Raw genomic sequence first — 8,545 nt, 5'->3', positions numbered from 1 at the left:
AAACACAATGAAAACAATGGGACTGACATTCAGCTTGTTGGAGACATAGTGGGAAGTGGTGGGGTCCATTTAGGACTCACAAGAAAGTAATCCTAATTGATCATTGAGCGTGAAGATGAAGCAGTACCAAAATTTTCCAACATCTCAACAGAAACACAAGTCCAACTTCAGGATATATCTTGGATTTTAACTGTTGTAAACTAATTCAATTCCCATCCTTCCTCCAAAATAAATATTAGGTAGGCTAAACTAAACAGATCTGCAGACTGGATCCAGACTGCTGCTTGCCAGTTTACAATCCGTACTCAGGCAGAAATGTTTCAATAAGCACTGAGATTTCCTGTGTACCATCAGTCCACTAACTTAGAACAGACACACCCAGTGAAGACAAAGGAGAAATAGTGGATCAAACTATGTTAGAACCAGAAGGGATCTTGGAGACCATCTACTTCAATGCTTCTTATTTTGTAATTGAGGAAAGTGGAGCTTAGAGAAGCTACCTGATCTATCTCCAGCAAGACAAGTTCTTCAGTAGAGCCTGCATTATAAAGCCTCTACCCCAAACCCCTAATTCTCCCAAGTGACACCCCTCATTAGGTTCAACAGACCAAGTGAAACAGGGAGCTGAGATGTTTTGGGGACTAATAAACCCAGAAGTTTCAGGTAATCAGCCAAGCAATCAACAAAGATATTGTGGGCCCAGATTCTGGGCAATTTGCTGTAAGGAATACCAATAAATACCAGCCTGTTCTCATCTTCTCAAGAAAGTGTAAGCTGATGATTAGGATGCAGGCTTGAGTGCTGAAAGATCTAGTCCATCCTCTCAGTTTCCACTCAGTTTCCACTGAGTTCCCACTGAGTAATGATAGGAACTCCAGGTAGAGGTGCTTCAGTCTGCCTGAGAATGAGCTAACATTGCAACAGGAAAATCGTTTTTGTAGCCATACTCTGCACCTGTCTTCAGATACCCTTGCTAAGTGCTGTACAAATATTAATTAAACATAGATTATTTGAAAAGTGCTTTTAACATTTGAACTCAACAGGGCTGCCTCAGAGGATGATATTAAAACTAACTCCCTGTTGGCAGGATGCTGTTTATAAAAAAAAATAAAAACTCTTTCCTTTTTGCAGTTTTCCCCAACACAGACAATTTATTTTGCCCATCCTCTGGCTAGTTCACCTTTTGTGTCATCATTTTCATGAGACGAGTGAAAATAATATTTCCCTTGTGCTCCTTAGAGCCAAATCCCTTTTTTTTTTGTTGTTCTGGCTTGATCCAAAGAAGGTGGGTTTGAGCAGTAATAGATGACTGATGTAAAATCCAAGCACAAATCCTCAGGGAGAAATAATGCATCTCTTGGGGAAAAAAAATAGCTTATACTTATGAGGTAGGAGAATTTCAATTTATAATGGCTTTCTATTTCCTTCAATTGCCAGGATAACTGCATAACAGAAAGGTTAGGCTTTCCATATATAAGGCAGATCCGCCTCTTGGATCTGGAAGGTAGATTCAAAAGTGATGAGCGATAAGCATCCCTCTGCCTCCCCCTGGACCACTGTCCCAGGGATTTTGATGCAATGCAGATCAAAGGGTTAAAATCCATTACCCAGAGAGATGGCAAAGTTCCTTTCAGCGACTTCTTCCCCCATCACTGCTCTCAGGCCTGAATTCCAAATTGATTTCCGTAATAACTATTAAAGATCTTTTTAATTAAACCAGGCATCCTCTTCCTTGGCAAACTTTTCTCGATGACATCTCTGGTTAATTAAAGGTTTAAGCTGCAAAGACGTATTACATAAGAACACAGGAAGCTGCTTTGTGGCATGCCTGTGAAAGACCTTGCTGGTTCCTGCTGCAGAAACCAGGGCTGTGGGGAGGTTCCTGGCTTCTTTGAGGGTGGTGTAAGGCGTCCAGGAAGTGTTCATAAGAAAGGTAGCTGGGTGAAGGGGGAGTGTTCTTTCTTTTTTTGGTTTTCCAAAGTTCAATTTCTCCTTCTAGGCTTGCCATGTAAGTGTCCATCAAATGTTTTTCATTAAAAGCATGGTTCATTTGGATCATAGTTCACTGATTCTAACAAGAGATTTTTTTACCTTTTCATCCAAAATTCTTGAGGTAGGAATATACTTGGTAATCAGAGAACAACAAATAAAGCCTCTTTTCTCCCACCAACAAAATGCAGCCACCTCTATGATAGACTGCATCAGGTCCTCATAAGAAGGGGAATAAATTGTGCATGTGTTTACAATAGTACATTGCTCTGATCCATTCCCCTTCTTTGCCCTGTTTCTTTTTTATTTTTCACTTTTTCCCACCAGGACCCCTATTTAAAAAATGATAGAATAGAGTGAGATGTGCAGGATATCATTAAGGAACACAACTTTGCTTCCTGCAAAATTAAATAGCCCTTCAGTTTGGAATCAAACCCATGAACTTGGCTTTAAGATCACTGTAGTCTAAAATATGGCTCTCAAATATAGATGTATCAGAATTACCTCTGATGGCTGTTAAATCAGATGCCTGTGTCTCATCCTAAGCCTGCTGAAATTCTCTGGATAGTGTTCCTCGGCACCTTGGTTTGGGAACCACTGTTCTAATCAGTACCTTCAAGTTGAGTGAGTGTCACCTCTAGGTCTGCCTGGAAATGTTAAAGATGGTTTGTCATTCCAATGCTTTGGTCTTATAGATGACTCAGACAGGAGAAACAAAGCCATGGGAAATAGAACCTCACCAGTATTGCTGAGGAAAAGTGATCCCAATTCTGACAAGACACCAAGCAGGGAATTAAAAAGATTTTTCCACTCACACATTGTCGTTGGTCAGTGGCTCACAGCTCCACATCAGTGGGCTCAAACCATTAGAGAAAATCAGGATCACCTGGAAAACTTGTTTTACTAGTCATTTTATTAAAAATACTCTCAAACATATAGGAAGTTAGACTAAGAATCTACTCAACAGCCAGGCACAGAACACACGTACCACCAAGACTCAAATATTAAGATTTGACCATATGTGTGTATACACACACACGCCTGCATCTATAATTGCTGAACCATTAAAAAGTAAATTACAGACATGATATGTAACACTTAAATAATAACTCAGAAACACTTTGTCACACAGTCCTCCAAATTAATGACATCCTGGCCGTAACTACAACATTGTGATCACACCTAACTGAATTAAAATTGTGGCACTGGAGAAGACTCTTGAGAGTCCCTTGGATGTCAAGGACATCAAACTAGTCAGTCCTAAAGGAAATCAACCCTGAATATTCATTGGAAGGACTGATGCTGAAGCTCCAATACTTTGGCCACCTGATGTGAAGGGCAAACTCTTTGGAAAAGATCCTGATGCTGGAAAAGATTGAGGGCAGGAGGAGCAGGGGGCGACAGAGAATGAGATGGTTGGATGGTATCACCAACTCAATGGACATGAGTTTGAGCAAACTCTGGGAGATAGTGCAAGACAGGGAAGCCTGGTGTGCTGCAGTCCATGGGTTCACAAAGAGTCGGACATGACTTAGGGACTGAACAACAACAACTGAATTAAAAATAATTTCCTAAGGTCATACAACACTCAGTTCATAACCATGTTCCTAGGAAACCTAAAAACACAAAGTAAAACTGAAAAGCAAACCTTTCTGATCAGATTCCCAAAAAAGTTTATTCAGGTAGGTGATGATTTTGGATTGAATGATGAAGAGGCTTGTCTTGCCAATAACCAAAATGCAATTTACTTTTTGTACTTGAAAACTGCTTGGTGATTTGCAAGGCACCTACTCATTATTTCACGATGTTCTTAGCAGTGGTTCTTATCTAAGGTAGATAGGAGTGACGAGGCAACTGGGACCAAGAATTGTCATGACGTGCCCAGGTCCTGCAGGTGGATCTCAGTGACAGCTTGGACTCTGACTCTGGGGCAGTAGACACAGCACTGACCTGAGAGCCTGGAATTGGGAATCCTGGTTCTCCTACTGCTTCTAACCCTGCCTATGGAACTTGGAGTGTTAGGCCAAACTTCCCCGGCCTTCAGTGTCTTCACCTGTAAAGTGAGGCACTAAGTTAATGGTCTCTAAGATTCTTTCCACTTCAACCTCTCTTTGATTCAGTGCCCTTCTGGCCCCTCCTCCTAAACCTTTGGCTTATCTCCATTTGGTTCTGCAGCAAATGTGAAAAGGGGTAAATTGAGTCACAGGGAAATACTCATTAATAAAACGTTGATGAGAAGAGATGTACTTGACGAAAGTCTTCCTGCTTGCCACGGCCAAGTAGGTCCAGATCCTTTAAACTAAAGGAGGGTATGAACCAATACCACAAAACTCCTTCGGTAAGTCAGACGGGACAGAGGATGTGTGAGGAAGATTCTTCTTTTTCTGTCTGAGCCGGGAAGGCAGCCCCCTGGAGAGAAGCCATCAGGCCGAGATGCTGAGCAGTGGCCTCTGATGCCAACTGCCTTAAAGCACCATGTGTTAAAGAAGAGAGTGAATCTCTATACAGGAGCAGGGGCCCACACATCTTCTTCCTCACTCCTTGAAAAGAAAACTGCAAAAACCTAAGAGAATATTCCTGGCAGAGTCCACAGCTTCTAAACAGAAAGGGTAGGTTCAGCTAGAGACCCCCCATTTCATTAACAAGTGACCCCAGCTTCCCCACCCTTCCCTGTATAACAAGGGCTCCATGCTGCTTTAACCCCCTTCCTGGTCCTCCCACATCCCCTGGAACCGGTCCATGGCAGACCTGTGGTCTGACAGGTGAGGACCAGAGCTATTTAAAATTCTTCACTTGAAGGAGATGTTAATTTTATATGTATCATGTGAATTTTTTACAACCAGAACATATTCATGCATTGCTTATGTAATTAAAAATAAATAATTAAAATCTTTGACGGCTGATGGGTTTTTCTCTTGGCCTCTCAAAGACAAAGCAATCCCCAGGGTGCAGCAAATAGCTCTGAGGTTTTCACGGGTGGTGTGTATGTGCGTGTGTGTGAGAGAGAGAGAGAGATGAAAGGGGAGAAGGTGGTATAGACTCACATTTACAGGAACCGAATAGAAATGATCCAGTAATGCTCACACAACAACTACAAACATATTTAAGCACTTGCATACAGACCATGGGTACATTAAGCAGCAAGATGAAAACTAAGGCTACATCACTACGGTGGAAGCTGGACCAGAGATGGGAGGTGGGAGAGAAAGGTGTAAAGAACCCACTCCTCTAATTCGGTCTGTTTTTCCCCCAACCTCTCTCAGACTATCCTCTCCTTTTTGCCCTCAATGCTCTCAGACCTGTCCAGTTGGGAGGCATGTCCTCATAATGTCACTCACAAAACATCTCCCACCAAGGCTCTGAGCATGCTCCTTCTGCAGGAGTCCTTTTTCCTCATTAGGAAATTAATCACCACCAGCAGCCTGTCCTGGCCACCTCAACCTCTGAAGATGCCCTCTCCACCGTGGGAGGCTGATCCGGTCCCATCCCGCTCGAGCATTCTGGCCACTAGCCCCAGATGTTGAATTGCCATCGGTTTGCGATGACTTCTATACTTAAGCTTTACAGTTTGTGTGTATATGTTAATAGTTGGTATGAATACAGCAACTTTTTGTTTTTTAAAGAAAGCAGTCTGTCCCTGTCCTTTATGGAAGGAGCTCACCAGCGGTCAGGGTGACTGCCCTCAGATGACAGCATCCTGCCATCTCACAGAGGGGAGGTAATATCGAGAGCTTCTCTCCTGAAGGAGTCACACAGGCTAGAGTGAGCCCTCCTGATGGAAAGTCAAACGGGAAATGACCTCCATGCTCAGCTGCTCGATGTCCTGCTTGTCACTTAGCCTGTCCTCAGAGGGTCTCTGGTGATCTGGTTTTAATGACACACCGCATCTCCTGAAATCACCTGAGGTGGACAGCATCCCTCAAAAACATGGGACTGGAAAGGACAAGTCCTAAACCTCAAGGCTGAATAAAAGGCCTTCAGAACAACAAATGCAAAGAGGGGGCAGGCAGGCCAGCCTACACCTGGCATGACATGATGTCAAGCCAGTCTGACTTAGCGGCTAAGCACACAGGGACCAGAGTCAGAGCCCTGGGTTCTAATCCCACCTCTGCCATTGGCTGCAGACTTTTGTCAAGCTGCTGAATCCTTCTGGCCCCCACTATCCCCAGGTCAGAGTTGGCCAGACAGACCTCTGCTTGTAGTCTAGGATTTGCTGCTTCTTAATTGTGTAATGTGGGCGTGTTATGGAGCCTTTCTGAGCACCCGTGTCATCATCTGAAAAAAATGGCATTACAAATAGCTCCTTGCAGGGTTGTTGTCAGGATTTAGAGACAACAGATCCAAAGCACCTGGTGCAGAAGGCAATCAATACACTAGTCATCCATCATCACCACTCACCACCATGTGATGACGGCTCGACAAGCTATCACCCTGAGGGCAAGGACCGTGTCTTCTGACCTTGGCACCCCTCCCCCACCACTTAGCGACATGATGAAAATACTCAATACTCCATTTGTTTGATGAATTTTTAAAAGCCAGCATCTCCTTCCATTGTATTGACAGAAAGAAGGACTCTGGAAAGAGATGCCAATTCCCCAGTGGCACCAGACATGATATATTGGCAGCTCTGGAGGGTACGTGACTCTGTTTGGCTGCCTACATTTGAACCCCATTCTATTTAGGGGGAATTCCCTCCCTGATAAGGAACTGAAACAGCCTCTCTCAAAAGAGTTGAAGAATACCAGCACATCCTTTCCTAGCCTCCCTTGCAGCTCTCCTGATCAGATCAGTTGGCCAAATTTTTACATGGGAGCTGATGAGACAAAAGAGAAAGAACAAAGGGGTGTGGGAGTCATGACAGCTGAAGTGCTGAATCTCTGGCACAGAAGAGGCCTGGTACTCACAGCAGCAGCAGAAGCTGAGTACCTGCACAAAAATGTCAGTGGTGCAAATCTGGTATCTACTTGTCTGCTCATCACACCAGAGCAACTGGAGGCAAACCTCTCAAAGCTTAGCCCTGGTTCTCTGTGAGCTTCCCAACTTCCTTTTAGTATTCTGCTTCTATCTGCCAGAGTAATCTTCTGGAGCTTGCAACCCAGAATTTGACTGATGCAGCAACATGCTTAATCTCAGGAGTTGCTTCCCCATCTTTACAATAAGGTTAATTCCTTAGAGATAGGAAAAGATGGCGTATGTTCAGTGCCTGGCATCAGAGAACTCAAGAAATACTGTTTCCCTTAAACACAAGTCCAACAGCAGTCAGAGCCTCAAGCTACAGTGTTTTTTATGTTCCTTTTTGACACTGGGGTATCTGTGGGATCTTGGGGATCCACAAAGTCTAGAGAGATCCCACCTTGTTGGTTGATTCTCTAGCTAGACTGAGATCAAAAGGCCAGGAATGAACTGTACCCCAGGTTTACATGTAGAATCACTCAGAACCATCCAGAGCGATGGGACCAGACTCCAAGACAGGACCAGCTATTGCCCTCAGTTCAAAGAAATCACAACTAATCTCTTTAAGTTCCCTGGAATCCTCCAGATGAAACGGGTGGATCCCAGCATGAATAAATAGCCTTTTAATGCTTTCAAGATTTTAATTCCTTCCATTTTCAAAATTTGCTAAAACTGGGATAAGAAACAGTTGCGTTTATTATCTCTTTTGCTCACAGACTGGTTTCTGTCCCTTTGTTAAGGCTCCTGCACCTCAAGGGAACCGGCACCAGGTGGAGATAGAGAGCCATGTGTTCCGATTAAGACGCCTTGACAGAAATTCTAGGGTGGCTTGTAACTGCTTTAGACTCACCTTGTGGATTTGTAGATGACTTTGAAATCCGATAACTGCCAGAAAATGAAAGCCACTCAAACTGGCTTAAGCAAAAAGGGGTAATTCACTAGATGTACAGCAGAGGATCTCACAGAACCCAAGGACAGTAAGGACAGCCAGATCTCAAAAGAATCCCTCTCTCCTTTTCTGTGGCCAGAGGAAACCTTGTCCCTAATCCTCCCAGCCACCCCCTTCACTCTTTCCTCCTAGGTCGCTACCTTTATTGTTCCCTTGTTTCGCCTTTCCTGTCCTCTTTATCTAAAATAGCAGCTTCTCAATTCCATCTATCTCTCTGGTCCTAGTGACTTTTCTCTTCTTCATAGTGTTTACTACTGCCAGAGCATATAGTGTACGTTTATTTGTTTTATGTTTCCCTTTAGCCCCACTAGAATGTAGACTCTACAAGGAAGTGGACTGTGTTTTAATTATCGTTGCGTTACCTGTGTCCTGAGGAGGGTATAGTGCATAGAAGTAACTCAGTGAATAGCTCTGAATGAGTGAAGAATGAATGGATGGGTGAATGAATGAGTGAATAACCCTTGCCTCCCCTGCTGCCTGAGAGCTGTTCTCTGTGTCTGGGTGTTCGTGCAGACATGGCTGCCTAGCACAGGTGTCCGTGTCCTGCCCTCCCCATTCAGGCTTCTGACTAGCAACTAATTCAGTTTTTTAGTGCAATTCTTGAAGATAGAATCTGATTGGCTGTGCCCAACCTATAAATGAGTTCCTTAGGAG

Source organism: Bos indicus, chromosome 11 (assembly GCF_029378745.1).
Source record: "Bos indicus isolate NIAB-ARS_2022 breed Sahiwal x Tharparkar chromosome 11, NIAB-ARS_B.indTharparkar_mat_pri_1.0, whole genome shotgun sequence".
Taxonomy (NCBI): Eukaryota; Metazoa; Chordata; class Mammalia; order Artiodactyla; family Bovidae; genus Bos; species Bos indicus.
Note: the sequence above shows the minus strand (reverse complement) of the source record.